General features: G+C 47.2%; 1 long non-coding RNA gene across 1 annotated transcript; it reads left to right on the forward strand.

Annotated features, from left to right (window-relative positions):
* The first annotated feature begins 4,156 nt into the window (after nt 1–4,156).
* Nucleotides 4,157–9,258, forward strand: LOC121100976. Its single transcript, XR_005832781.1, has 2 exons — nt 4,157–4,308; nt 8,454–9,258. It is a non-coding gene; the product is annotated as an uncharacterized LOC121100976 (long non-coding RNA).
* Nucleotides 9,259–14,977: the final 5,719 nt, after the last annotated feature.

The raw sequence follows: 14,977 nt of genomic DNA on the forward strand, positions 1-14,977 counted from the left end.
GAGAGAGAGAGAGAGAGAGAGAGAGAGAGAGAGGTGGATACAGAGGGAGAGGGAACAGCAGACTCCCTGCTGAGCAAGGAGCCCGACAAGGGGCTCGATCCCGGGACCCCGGGATCGTGACCTGAGCTGAAGGCAGGCGCTTCACCGACTGAGCCACGCAGGCGCCCCTGTGACCTGGCTTCTTAACAGTGACCCAGTTTGGCAAGCATCTGCAAGGTTTGCTCACCAAACGGGTCTATAGGCTCCTGTGTGTGTGTCTCTGGGCGCAGTGCTCCCAGCTGCCGTGCCCGAAATCGGTTGCTTTCTTATCTGTCAGGAGACAATTCCTGCCAGAAGCCGCCCTTCAAAGCCCAGCGCAGTAGCGGTTGTTTCCCCTTTGGGCTCCCACAGTGCGGCGTCTACCAGGACGGAATAGAAGGTAGCATATTGGATTGCAATTTTCAAAACAATTCTTTCTCCTTCACTGATGAGCTCTTCGAAGGAATGGGCTATGCTGTTATGTCTGTATTTCTGCCATTTTAGAAGATTCTCCATAGTTCTCTCTAAAGACATGGTTTCAGGCATGCAGGGCTCCTCATTTTCCTAGACCACCCCCTTCTGGTCCCGGACAATTTGGGCTGAAGGTGCTAGAGCTAGAGATTTCTTCAACACTGAAAGGATGGTGCGGGGGCAGGGGGCAGTAAATCCCACTTGCAACACAGTGTCTGGACTGCACGCCTTTATCTGTCGCTTCCTGTGTGATCATGGGGAAATCACAGACTTGGAGCTTCTGTTTCTCCCCAGGAAAGCGAGCATAATACCCAGAGACTGTCGTGAAGGCACTGAGCGACGAAGTGAAAGTGCTCTGCAAATTGTCACGTGCTACACACACACACAGCCTCCAAACAATCTCTTTTGTTAAAAGTGGCCTGGAGAGGAGCGCCTGGGTGGCACAGCGGTTAAGCGCCTGCCTTCGGCTCAGGGCGTGATCCCGGCGTTATGGGATCGAGCCCCACATCAGGCTCCTCCGCTGTGAGCCTGCTTCTTCCTCTCCCACTCCCCCTGCTTGTGTTCCCTCTCTCGCTGGCTGTCTCTATCTCTGTCGAATAAATAAATAAAATCTAAAAAAAAAAAGAAAGTGGCCCGGAGAAAACCAGCTATAAAAAACTGAAGTCCCAAGTTTAGGAACCTGGTTCATGCAGATGAAACCTTCCTTTTTCTTTTAAATTTTATTTATATATTTATTTATTTGAGAAAGAGAAAGCACGAGCAGGGGGAGGAGCAGAGAGCAGGAGAAGCAGACTCCCCACTGAGCAGGGAGCCCGATGCGGGGCTCGATCCCAGGACCCCGTGATCATGATCTGAACTGAAAGCAGATGCTTAACCAACTGAGCCACCCAGGCATTCCAGACAAACCCTTTCTTATTCCCGTCCCATTGTCCAAACTAACTTTGTGCTTCATTCCGCCTTCACCTGCCCTTACCCGGAGAACATCGCCCTCCCTCCATGCCATCTGCTTCACTCCAATTCCTGGTTGGTGACAGAAAAGCACCGTGTCCCTTTCGGGACAGATCTGGGTTCAAATTTCAACTCTGCCATTTCTTTGCTGCTGCAGGACTCTGGACCGGCTGCCTCACCACTTTGAGCCCGAGTTTTGTCATCTTCTGTGTCCTAAGTATGTGAGGGGGGATAAATGACACTATGTAACTGTTCCTTTCAATTTCAGTAATTTCCACCTCTCCTCTTATTCAGCCTCCCACAGCTTTAATCACACCTAGGATGCCTTGTTCACTCAACCCGAGTTTCAGGTTTCATTTTCAAATATTTAAACTTGGAACTCCTCTTTTCTGAGTACCACCTCGGGTTTTTTCGGTTCTCTTCCTTCTGCCAAAGTCACTCTGCCTTCCACTTGACTTCCAGGCCCTCAAGCCAACCTCGTTTTCCCAGACAGCCTCGGGCCGGCCTCAGTCACCTCTCTGCCAAGTCAGAACCTTAAGGCTTAGCCATGTCACCATGCCCTCACTGCTGCCTCGCCCTTCCAAACTCCCTTCCCCTGGATGACCTCCAGGCCCAGATAACTTTCTGCTTACTGTTTCAGCCTCCAAATATTCAAGTTTGCAACAAACGGGTTTTTTCCTCCTCTGCTGGGGGAGCACCTTCATCAGCAGAAAGCCCGTCTGCCTCTCCCTGACCTCCTCTTGCCATGGCTGAGGAAGAGCCGCCCTCCTCCCGGCCAACAGTCTCCTCTGACAGGCACCCTGGCTCCCACCCTGTAACACCTGCTCCAGAATGATCCCCTCTATCATCCAGCTCTCCGGTTCTTTTCTCTCCCTCTCCTCTCCTTCAGCATGTAGCAAACTCAGAGCTCCCCCATTCCAGAATGACCTTCTCGGCCTTCCACTCCAGATACCAGCTCGTGTGCACCCAAAGTTCCATAGTGCAGGGTCTTCTAACTGGCACGGGTTTATCTCTACCAGAGATCCTCCCATTTTGACATGGCTTCACGTAGCCGTTTCCCATCCCTTGGTTTCATCTTGAAGGACACACATCTTGTTTAGCACACACATTTAGCACATCTCGTACAGCAGGTCTTGTGGTAAGAAACTCCCCCAGCTTTTGCTCATCGGGGAAAGTCTTCCAGCCTTGTCAATGTGGGGCCAAGACCTGAGATGACTGTGCGAAGGCAGTAATGGCCACTGTAGGGGCGAGGGTAGCTTCCTTTCATCTCTCTCATCTCTCTCTCTACTCAGATGATTGACCTTTTTTTAAATGATACATTTAAAAAAAAGATTTATTTATTTATTTGAGAGAGAGAGAGAGAGAGAGAGAGCAGGGGGGAGGGGCAAAGGCAGAGAGAGAGAGAATCTCAAGCTGACTCCACGCTGAGTGTGGAGCCTGACATGGGTCTGGATCTCACAACCTGACCTGAGCCGAAATCAAGTGTCGGACACCCAACCGACTGAGCCCCCCAGGCGCCCCATATACAGCTTTAAAAAGAACCTAACTGCCCTATCCTACAGCTGTGGTTTGTACAGAGCCCACTTTCTAAAGTACCACAGGCAACATTATTTGACCAAATGTTTCATCACCCCATAACTAAGGGTGACAACTTTCTAGTCTGCCATGGTTTTACCATTATGGCTCCAAGCCCAGCGCTCTTTATTGAGCCGTTCTAAAACTTCAGATTTTGTACCTTGCAGTTCCTACTTCGAGGTACTACATTCCAAATCAATTAGAATCTGAACTTAGCTCCAATAATTGGAACTCCCAAAACTGGCTCAAACAAATTACACTAAAAAAATTTTTTTTTTCCCATCTAAGGAAAAGTTCCAAGATGGGTGATCAAGGGCTGAAATGGTATCTTCGTGATGTTTTCAAAAATTCAGACTCCTTTTGTATTTCTGGTCAGACAACATTAGAATGGTCATTTAACCTTCTCAAGATGGCTGCCTGACCTCCAGCCTTCACATCTGCCTTCAAAGCAGCAGAGAAGAGAAGTTAATGACACAAGGAGATGGGTCAACTGATTCAGCTCTCCCACCCATGTTTCTTTGCTACAATATACATTTGTATAAGCATTCAGTCACTTTTAGGTGGGAAAGATGATACTCAGATTTCACTGCTAGTTTCGGCAGAATATACTGTCAAAGAATGACATATCCGATGTGACAGACACATTGAAAAGAATGTTGAATAAAGAGCATTTCATCATGCAAGGAAATTTATAATAACAATTTAAAGCTTCATGAATTAGGATTATGCAAATTTAAAACACTAAGAAATAGGACTCTCATGAGAAATAAAATCAGCCTCTGAGGGTGTGAAAAGGGATGTAGGGCAAACAAGGAGAAAAGGCGCATTTGTTGAGTTATGAATATGAGCTTTCCATAAGATGAATATTAATTATTATTCAACAGTAAACCTTGCAAATACAAAATAAAATCCAAGTTAGTGGTTACGCAGTAAAACAAATCTACTTGCCATAAAAGCAAGGTTGCACACTCAGGTTCTGGCTTGTCAAACGTTTCTTGTACTAACATTATCTACCAAAACATCTGGCCGATTTGTACCTAGTTCCTCCTCTTTTTTTTTTTTAAAGATTTTAGTTATTTGAGAGAGAGAGAAGGTGAGAGGGAGCGAGACAGAACGAGCAGGGGTGGGGCAGAGGGAGAGGGAGAAGCAGGCTCTCTGCTGAACAGGGAGCCCGACTTGGGGCTCCATCCCAGGACCTGAGATCATGACCTGAGCTGAAGGCAGCCACTTAACCGACTGAGCCACCCCGGCGCCCCTGGACCTCGTGGCTCCTTATGCATGCTGAACGGGATTCAGGTAAAATGCCACGATGTACAAAGCTGTGTACGGAGCTGAAAGCGTTCTCCATTCCCGGGGAGAATCACCAGGATACAGCGGGAGGTCTAAGGGTTCGTACCTTTGTTGCCTTATTATAATTCAAATGCATTGCAGGGGGTGATTTTCATTTTGCCAAACTGAATATGTGCCTTGAATACGTGCCCTATGGTCACACTTAGCAACAAGAAGCTGGAGGAGCTGGCACACCGCGCCCCAGCTGCAGGACATTACCTTGTGGTAATGAGGTCACCTTGCTTCCTGAGGAATTTTCCCAAAAGCCCTATGCACCAACTTCTACTTCCATCTCACTGGCTGGAATTTAGTCATGTGGTTATCTCTCTTTGAGAGAGCTTGGGAAATGTAGCTTTCCGGCTGGCACGTATTGCTTTCCCAAACAAAATCAGGGTTTGCTAACGAGAAAGGAGGAAAGAAGAGATCTCAGGTGGGCTTTAACTAGTTGGGGCAGAAAGAAATTCATCCCCTGCGGAAATGTTAGAAGAGCTTTAGAAGCAGGTCTAGGCAAAGCTCTCAGAAATGACACTGCTTAATTAGTCTGATTAACCTCAGAACAGTGTCTCTGCTGTCATCTGTGCCCGCAAAGCCAGTGACCTCTGCTCAGCTGTGTCCCCATGTCAGTTCCGAATCAAAGCCTCCCACGGGTGCATCTTATTGATAAGAACTACATCACAGGCCCACAAGGAATGTTGGGGAATGTAGTTTAGGAAAACTCTATCTGAAGAGGTGGCATTCACAGTAGGGGTGAGCAAGCCCATTTCATTGATTCTAAGACACGCATTTTTTCACATTTTTATGCTTCTGAAATTAGCATACTCTTGACAGGTCAGTGATGGCTGTTGGCCATCTGGCAGTTTTGTGATGTGGCTGTCATTGTTTGTACGCACATGACACCCCCTTATAAGATCAGAAAACATTGCCATCGAAAGGGTACAAATGGGGGTCCCAACAGGTTGAAAGGAAATCCTGGACCCAAGAGTGAAGTGCTCTGTTTAAATGCTGTCCTGCCAAAGAGTCCCACAGGGAACAGAATCAGCAACACAGACCACTCTGAGTTCATAAGATTTCTACACTAAATATAAAGCACTTCTAGAAATAAGTTAACGGATTTGTTTTGCTTTTTAATGTATTCACAAGAGATTGACACCTAAACAAAATAAAAATTCTAAATGATAAGAAAAAAAAGACTATTGACTCAGTGACATCACTCTCAGGAATTCAGCCTGAGAAAATAATTTAAAAGAAAAATATTCCTGGGGCCCCTGGATGGCTTAGTTGTTTAAGCGTCTGCCTTCGGCTCAGGTCATGATCCAAGGGTTCTGGGATGGAGCCCCGAGTCGGGCTCCCTGCTCAGTGCGGAGTCTGCTTCCCCCTCTCCCTCTGCCCCTCCCCACCGCTTGTGCTGTCTCAAATAAATAAAATCTTAAAAACAAAGAAAAAAATTCTCTATGTACAAGGAAGTTTGTTCACAGCAGTGTGTTTATAAGAGCAAAGCAGACTGGTAACAACTTAAATGTTCAACAATGACAACAATAGGTCTGCAAATATCCGTTGGAACTTTACTCTGTGTCCGGCCCTTGACATACATTATTTCATCTGATTCTCATCACAGCCGTATGAGGTCGACTCTAAACTTATCCCCATTGTACAGACAGACACGAACGCGTGATAACTTGTCCAAGGTCAAACAGCTAGTAGGTGGTGGAATCAGGATTTAAACTCTGGTCTATGGGTTTATAGAGATCCAAACCTGTGCCATGTAATGGTTGGAAAATGAAGCATGTTGTCATAAATATGTTGCACCGTTCTGAACAGATAAAAGGAAAACAAATTTGTATACACACTATAATCACGACTATGTAAACTATGTGTATGAAAGGTTAAACACTCAAGAAGCCTGCGGAGTATCTAGAAGCATGTTTCAGTAAAACATGAATGTCCAGGGTGGGTTTCTGGGGACCAGTGGGTCTATTGGCTCTGAATCTTTTTTGGGCTGTAAGACCTGTATTAGTCTCTTCAGGCCACCAAAGCAAACACCACGGCCAGGTGGGTTAAATAATTTTCTCATAGTTCCAGATACTAGAAGTCCAAGATCAAGGAGCCCGCAAGTTCAGTTACTGTTTAGGCTCTCTTTTTGGCTTGCAGATGGCCACCTGCCTGCTGTGTCATCACATGGCATTTTCTCTGTACGTGTATGGAGAGAGAGATCTCTAGTATCTCTTTCTCTTCTTATAAGGATACCAGTCCCACCAGATTGGGGCCCCACCCATATGACTTCATTTAACTTTCTATTTTTTTTAAAGATTTTGTTTATTTATTTATGTATTTGAGAGCGCGCGAGAGAGCATGAGCTGAGGGAGAGGCTGAGGGAGAAGGAGAAGCAGATTCCCCGCTGAGAGGGGAGTCCAATGCGGGGCTCGATCCCAGGACCCTGGGATCCCGCCCTGAGCCGAAGGCAGACGCTTCACCGACTGAGCCACCCAGGCGCCCCCTCATTTAACTTTCTAAAGGCCCTACCCCCATATACAGTCGCAATGAGTGTTAGGGCTTCAACACAGGAATTTTTGAGGCAACATGATCCAGTCCATACCGGGACCCCTTTGAGAGCCTGATGAAAGCTCTGTGCACCTTCCGCGGAGCCCACACACGTTGCCTCCCGCAACGCTGCACACGATTTCAGGAAGTTCATGGACCCCAGGTGGAGAGCTGCTCTTTCAGGCCAACTTCCTCTTTTCAGAGATGGAGAAACGGTGGTTCAGAAAAGAGAAGTGATTTTCCACAGATTAGGAGAGAGCCAGGTCTCATGATTCCTCATCTAGTGCTTGCCCAAGTTTACTCTGCCTTCTTCTAAGCCTGTTAGGTCAGCCCTCCAGGGTGACCCCAGCACGCCACCGGTCCCCCGGACAGGGTGAAGGCCACAGCCACTTCTTCACCTGAGGTGCTCACACGGGGCAACAAGGCTCTGGCTGTAACCGCCAGCCAGGGAGATGGATTTCAGGGTTTCAGACTAGTCAGGAGGCTGTGAAGAAGCCACACCACCTGCAATATCCAGCCCCGGGAGACCTGAGGGTGAGGGGAGGCAAGGGCTCCAGTCTTGCGGAAGGACAAAGTGGAGACTGAAGAGGCACAGCCCTGGACCACTGGTGGCCTTGACGCGGCACTGTCCCCCCAGCTCTGACTCCTCACTTGTACACTGCCCAGGAGTCGGGCTATTTGATTTCTCCAAGAGTTCTTCTAGCTCTCGTATCCTGTGCTTCCATGATACCGGGGCAGGAGGCATGGAGGAAAAATGAGTTGAGGCATTATGGGCAAAATAAGTTTTTTCAAAATGTCTTCTAATGGTATCATAGAATTAGCAATAAAGAAAATGTCGTTTGGGGGCGCCTGGGTGGTGCACTTGGTTAAGCATCCGACTCTTGATTTTGGCTCAGGTCCTGATCTCAGGCTCGGGGAGATCGAGCCCTGTGTCGGGCTCCATGCTCGGCAGAGAGTCTGCTTAACACTCTCTCCCTCTGCCCCTCGCCCTCTCTCTACAATAAATAAATCTTCAAAAAGAAAAAAAGAAAGAGAATGTTGTTTAAAGAGATGAAAAAGCCCTAAGAAGAATCTGAAAAGACCCTTTAAACACTTAGTCATTTAAAGTACAGTTTTGACATAAATGTTTCATTTATTTCTGCTTCAGGCCCATCCTTAAACAAGGCAGGTGAATTATGGTAGCTGGACTTCTAAGAAAAGGTGTCAAGAGAATGGAGCGGTATTTAGAATGGGAAATGCTACTTACCTTTAGGCAGAGGCGGTGGCCCTAGAGAATCATTTTGTTTCATTTCATTGGTCAGTGAAATAAATAACCGTGACATCCTTCCTACGGGCCCTCTCAATGCCACAAAGCAGTGTGGAGCCTAAACTTGGGCCCCTTTGGGGGAACGCAAGACTAGAAACAAAAGCAGGGGAAACTCATGGCGTGAGGTCTAACTTTTCAGGAAAATTCTAGATTTGCTCCCTACCAACAGTCAGGCTTTGAAGGGCTGCCCACACCCACTTGCTGTTTCTTCTGCTTGTCAGTGCCCCATGCCTAGTCTAACACATCATTGGTCTCGGTTTCTGTCTAGGGAGAAGAAAGAGGAAGAAAAGAGTTGCTGGTGGGGGAGCAGGGGTGAAGGCTGGTGTGAAGAGGGAAGTGTCAAACAGGCAAGGGAGATGCAGTGCGCCAAAACCACCACCGCCACCATCACCACCACCACCGCCGCCACCACCACCACCACCACCTTTAATTGGCACGAATAACCCGTTCAGTCCCTGTGGCTAATCGGCTAATTACGAAGAACAGGAGGCACTCCGAAGGCGTGGCATCCACCCCTTGCTTCCCACAACCAGCCTTGAACGGCACTGCCCTCAGCTGGACAAATCCGTGTATTACAACGCAGGCCCTTTGGATTTTTGGCTTTACTACGTTCTCTCCGGTTCTTGGTCCTCCACCTCTGAGAGGGAGTGGATGGGGAAGGCAGAACTCTCTGAAAAACTGCAACCGTAGTGCAACACCTTTGTGGGCTTTCCGCACAAAGTAACAATTAGATTCTGCATGAAAACATACCACTTAAATATGGAATACTTGTAAAAAACTGAGACTGATTTACATATTATAATTATGTAAACATCATTCCCATCATTTTTAGTAAAATCTATGAAATTTTGAGCATAAGGCTATTAATACAAATGAAGTGAGATTACTAATCTTAATGAGGCCTGTTGTAAATAAAGGAAGTAATTTTAGTTTTACTTCAGGTTATAACTACAGTATGTTTGTACTATTGTGTTATTTCCCTTAGCATTATTTTCCCCCCATTTACAGTAAAGGTAACATAGACAGAGAAAATGTCACAATTGTATGCATATTTTAATAAACGATTATCAAGTGAATTCCTCTGTAAACTCCCCGGGTCACAGAAGAGAACACTGTCGATATCCTCCAAGGCTCCTGAGGTTTCCCTGTCTGGTCTTAGTCCCGTTTTCTGCTCCAAAGAGGAAATCCACAATCTTACTTCTGTGACCACCCTTTCCTCGCATGGTTTTATACACAATACATGCATCTTTGTTTTATTTGGGGGGGGAGGGGCAGAGGGAGAGAAAGAGAGAGAATCTTTTTTTTTTAAAGATTTTATTTATTCATGTGACAGAGAGACAGCCAGCGAGAGAGGGAACACAAGCAGGGAGAGTGGGAGAGGAAGAAGCAGGCTCCTAGTGGAAAAGCCTGATGTGGGGCTCGATCCCAGAACGCCGGGGTCACGCCCTGAGCTGAAGGCAGACACTTACGACTGAGCCACCCAGGCGCCCCAAAAAGAGAGAATCTTAAGAATCTACGCCCAGCATAGAGCCCGACACGGGGCTCGATCTCACAACCCTGAGATCATGTCTTGAGCAGAAATCAAAAGTTGGATGCTTAACCAACAGAGCCACCCAGGCGCCCCTATATATGCATCTTTAAATGCTACGCCAGTGCTGCCTGTTATTTACAGTTATAAAAATGAAGTCATTAAATATGCCAGTATTGTTTCTTGCTTCTTTTATTCACTCTTATGTTTGTAAGATTCATTCTTATTATTCTGTGTAGTGGGGCTTTGTGCATTTTTGCTGATGAAGAAATATTCCCTCATATACATGTGCCACAAATCATTGATCCAGCCCATAAAAGTAGAAATTTGTGTGATTCCCCTATTTGTAAGAAAATGATAACGAAAATACTATTCATAAAACTTCCTGTGATGCCATTAAAGGGCTGTTTGTCACGCATATATTTAAAAGAGGAGAGCTGAAAGTTAATGAGAATAGTTAGAAAAAAATCAAGCAATATAAGCTCAAGAAAAAATGAAGGAAGTAATAAAGGTAAAAGAAATCAGTGAAAGAGGAAACAAGTACACAAGAGACAGGATCATAAAGGCAGGAGTTGGTTCTTTGGGAAAAAGAATAAAATTGGTGAAACTCTAATGAGATAGGTCCAGGAAACAAGGGAGCAAAACACCGACATCGGAAAAGAGAGGGTAGAAATAACCACAAAACCAAATGACCAAAATTAACATCGAGTTGTGAGACAACTGACACCAAGAATATCCTGATGTCACGCACCGAGAAGGACAGAACATCGCCTGTGTGCTATTCCTGCCCAACACGGTTAACCTGAAACTAAACAGGGAAAGCAATCAGACATATCCAACCTGAGAAGCTTTCTGAACCCCTGGACCAAATCTTAAATTTTCAAAGCGTGATAATTGCATTGAGATTTTGTAGCAGACCGGGGCGCCTGGGTGGCTCAGTCGTTAAGCGTCTGCCTTCGGCTCAGGGCGTGATCCTGGCGTTCTGGGATCGAGCCCCACATCAGGCTCCTCCGCTGGGAGCCTGCTGCTTCCTCTCCCACACCCCCTGCCTGTGTTCCCTCTCTCGTTGGCTGTCTCTCTCTGTCAAATAAATAAATAAAATCTTAAAAAAAAAAAAGATTTTGTAGCGGACCATGATTTTTCTTAAGAAATATATGCTGAAGTATTTAGGAACGATATACCGTAATTTCTTCAATGAAACATTTAAAACACACACACACACACAGAGGGGAGGGACAGAAAATGACATATGTGACAAATAATAATGGGTGAATCCAGGTGAAGGATCTATGAGTGTTCCTTGCAATTTTCTTAGGAAAATTATCTGTAGGAGAGACATTTTCAAAAATAAAATCTGAGGAAAAAGAAGATACTATACACCATTTTATGCCTATCGGTTTGAAAACTCAGAAAAAGGTGACCAATTTCTAGAAAAAAATAGCTTGCCAAAAGTGACTCAAGAAGGAATAGCCAACCTGAATTGTTCTATAACCACACAGAATATATCACTAGTCAAAAAGCTTTTTTTTTTTTTTTTTAAATCCAGGCTCCTCCACTGACTTTGGACAAACACCTTAGGCAAAAACATTTTTAATGTGACATGAATTCATAGAAAAACTGGAAAAAGAAGGATACTCCCCAGAACATTTTGTGAGGATGCAATAACCTGGATACTAAATCCTTTCAAGAACAAGTTGAGAAAGGAAAATCTCCAATCACACATGACAAAGAAGCAAGAATCAGAAACAGAATATTAGCAAACTGAATCCTACAGGATATGAGAAGAAAAATAGAGAATGCGCTATGACGAAACTGGACCCATCCCAGACATACAAACTTGACTTAACTTCAGAAAATAAAATACCATAATATTCCACATTCACACATTATGGGAGATCATTGTGAACCTCAAATTGAAAAAAATAATTGGTAAGACACAGTATTCATTTGTAATGTATTTTTCACCATTTTTAAAAGTTCAAGATTATTGAGATAGAATTTATATCAAGGTCTGAGTCCTTCAAACTCGTATTTTTTCTTTAAATATTTCATTTATTTGACAGAGAGAGACACAGCGAGAGAGGGAACAGAAGCAGGGGAGTGGGAGAGGGAGGAGCAGGCTTCCTGCCAAGCAGGGAGCACGATGTGGGGCTCGATCCCAGGACCATGACCTGAGCTGAAGGCACACACTTAATGGCTCAGCCACCCAGGCGCCCCACAAACTCGTATTGTTAGGCAACCACCACCACAATCAAACTACAAGAAATTTTCATCACTCGCCAAAACCCGTCAGGCCCTGAGAGTTAAACCCCTTCTCTCAACCCCCAGACACTGGCAAGCACCGATCTGTTCTCTGTCCCTATGGTTTGACTTTGTGAGAATGTCACAGAAATGCAATCCTGTGCAGGGCACCTGGGTGGCTCAGCTGGTTAAGCGTCTGACTCTTGGTTCCCTCTCAGGTCACAATCTCATGGGTGGTGGGATGGAGGCTTGTGTCTGGTTCCATGCTCTGCAGGGAGTCTGCTTGAAGATTCTCTCCCTGCACCCCTCCCCCAACTCATGTGCCAGAGCTCTCTCTCTCTCCTTCTAAAATAATTAAACAAATTGTAAAAAAACAAAAAGAAAGAAAGAAAGAAAGAGAAAGAAGAAAGAAAGAAAGGAAGAAAGGAAGAAAGGAAGAAAGAAAGAAAGAAAGAAAGAAAGAAAGAAAGAAAGAAAGAAAAAGAAATGGAATCCAGCGGTATGTAACTTTTGCACTTGGCGTCCTTCACAGAAAGGGCCACACACATATGGCACCTCCGGAGGTGGAATGTACCGTTCCTCACCTGGGTGATTATTACACGGCCTGAGCGCTCCCTATCCACCTGTCAAACTGTAGACTTTCTACAATAGTGTATACATACGGTCTTTCGTAAATATACTTAATACTGGGGCACCTGGGTGGCTCAGTCAGTTAAGCGTCTGCCTTCAGCTCAGGTCATGATCCCAGGGTGCTGGGGTGGGGACCTGCATCAGGCTCCCTACTCAGCAGGAAGCCTGCTTCTCCCTCTGCCTCTGCCTGCTGCTACCCTTGTTTGGGTGCGCTCTCTCTCTGAGAAATGAATAAATTAAAAAAAAATCTTTAAAAAATATATACTTAATACTTACTCTCCTGTAATTTATCCTGGGTCTATCCTTTGTAAAGGCTTTCTTAACTAAATAGCGATTGTTATCCTTTAAAAACAGAGTGGAAAAAGTCAAGACAGCAGTCACCTCGAGAGAACTGAGGGGGAGTGACTGGCATGGGACAAAAAGGAGGCTTTCAACTTATTACTAAACTTCTCTACTCTGAGTGGCAGTTACCAGGCTACCACCTGGCAGGAGTTATTGGGGTCCGCCGAGCACCGGCTAAGTCGTGCGGATAAGTGCGCCCGGGATCATGCAGGTAAAGCTCACAGGGCCACCCTCTTGCCACCCCCAATGTGCCGGCCAAACCCAGCAAACATGGGTGAGGAGTTCTCCCCACTTTAAGGTCAGCTGAGAAGGAACCAGAATTAAGCATCTGTGCAACCTTCACTCCCCACCACCGGCAAGGTAACATTGAGCCACATTCCAGGAGTTAGGGTGTGGACAACTCTGGGGCCATCCCTCCTCCCACCACGCCCAGCGCCTCGTCTCCAGTGCTCTACCTCCTCCTCCCTCCTTAGTGCGCGCAACCCCCCACCCAAAGGTCTGCAGAGAAAGGCTGGCCGGTGGTGGTGGCCGCACAGCGGCTGGGGCTGGAGGTGGTGGAGAGGGAGCCATCTGCCTGGGAGCTGGGCAGGCAGCAGAATGAGGCAGGACGGGGCCTAGGGCTCCCCAGGCCAGCCACCACTCCCTCCCAGGCTGGAGAGGACGCGTGAGGGGGAAGGCAAAAGAGGCACACTAAATTAAGGCAGGGGACCCACCTCTTCCTTTCCCCTGGGACCCACATGCACCCCTTTAATCTGTGCCTCACCGTCTGCCACTTACTTCCTGATGGGACGGGAAGGAGACGAGCCACAGCCCGTGACGTATGTGTTTACAGCAACATGACTGTGGACTACGTCGTCTGAATATGGAACAGAGGTTGTGTGCTCAGGGGAGGGAAGGGAGGCCAGCAAAACTAGTCAGCCAGGATTGTGACCAGGCCCTCCCCAGTCCCCTTCTTCCCTTCCTCACGCTGCTCACCACGGCACTGTGCCCCCAAGGCAGGGTCGGTGCTGGATTTCTCCCCAGTCACAACTTGCCCACGTGTCTGCCCCCAGACACCCCAGCCAGAAGGTCTCCGCCAAACCCATTCACTCAGAAGACGGCCCACCGTGTTACCCCGCCAGGACAGAACCACAGGGTCCGGGTGAAGGCCAGAGCCTCAGCAACCAAGCCCACCTTCTCAAGTGAGGGGTTTGGAGGGGAAGGGCTGAGTCCCACGAATGTTCTCTTCAAGGCCGAGGTCTGTGCTTGTCCCACCCCATGCGTGATGGTCTGGCCACCTGAGTTCATGGCATGTGGCCCTGAAGGAAGGCAGGCTGAGAATAGGGGAGAAGGGGGAACCAACTTGGCCCAATTTTCTGTTGGGGAATCCAACCTCTACTTCCCACCCTCACCGCGCCCGTCCTGCCCCTGTCCCCGTTAGCTCCTGGCAGAGCAGACTCCTGAGCGAGCTCCCTGCTGCTAAGATGAGGCCTGTCCCAGCCACTCTGAGGTAGCCTTCCCTCCCACACTGTCCTTCCTCCAACGCACACGGGAGGGGTCAGAGCTCCGAGGATCACAGAATAGGACCCATGGTCTCCTCCAGGGGCTCCCGACATTCAGCATTCCCACACCCTGTCCAGGGGTCTGGGACTTGCACGTCCTTACCCCCCAGTTTTAGGCATTTAACAGCACCCCCTGAAAAGTAGATCCACCCCTTGCTTCTGCTCATTCAGTATCTTGCCAGTTCTTGACCACAGTCTCCACTCCCTTTACTCCCTGAATCACATCTCTCTCCCTCAAGGGAGATTATCCCCGATTGATTGAATTCACACTCACACACACACACACACACACACACACACACACACGTGCACACAACAACCTTGACTGTTCTGGGGACCATAGACCCCCACCTTCTGTGCACAAAACACCTGGGTCTCTCGGGAAGGGTATCTGGTCTGGCAGAAGCGACCCTCACCTCACTCAAACCCAGATCTGTCCCTCTGAGCCTCAGGCCAGCACAGCCCTGGGTCCTGGCTGAAGGAAGGAAACCATCCCCACTCCACCCACCA

Source organism: Ursus maritimus (genome assembly GCF_017311325.1).
Source record: "Ursus maritimus isolate PB19 chromosome X unlocalized genomic scaffold, ASM1731132v1 scaffold_X1, whole genome shotgun sequence".
Classification (NCBI taxonomy): domain Eukaryota; kingdom Metazoa; phylum Chordata; class Mammalia; order Carnivora; family Ursidae; genus Ursus; species Ursus maritimus.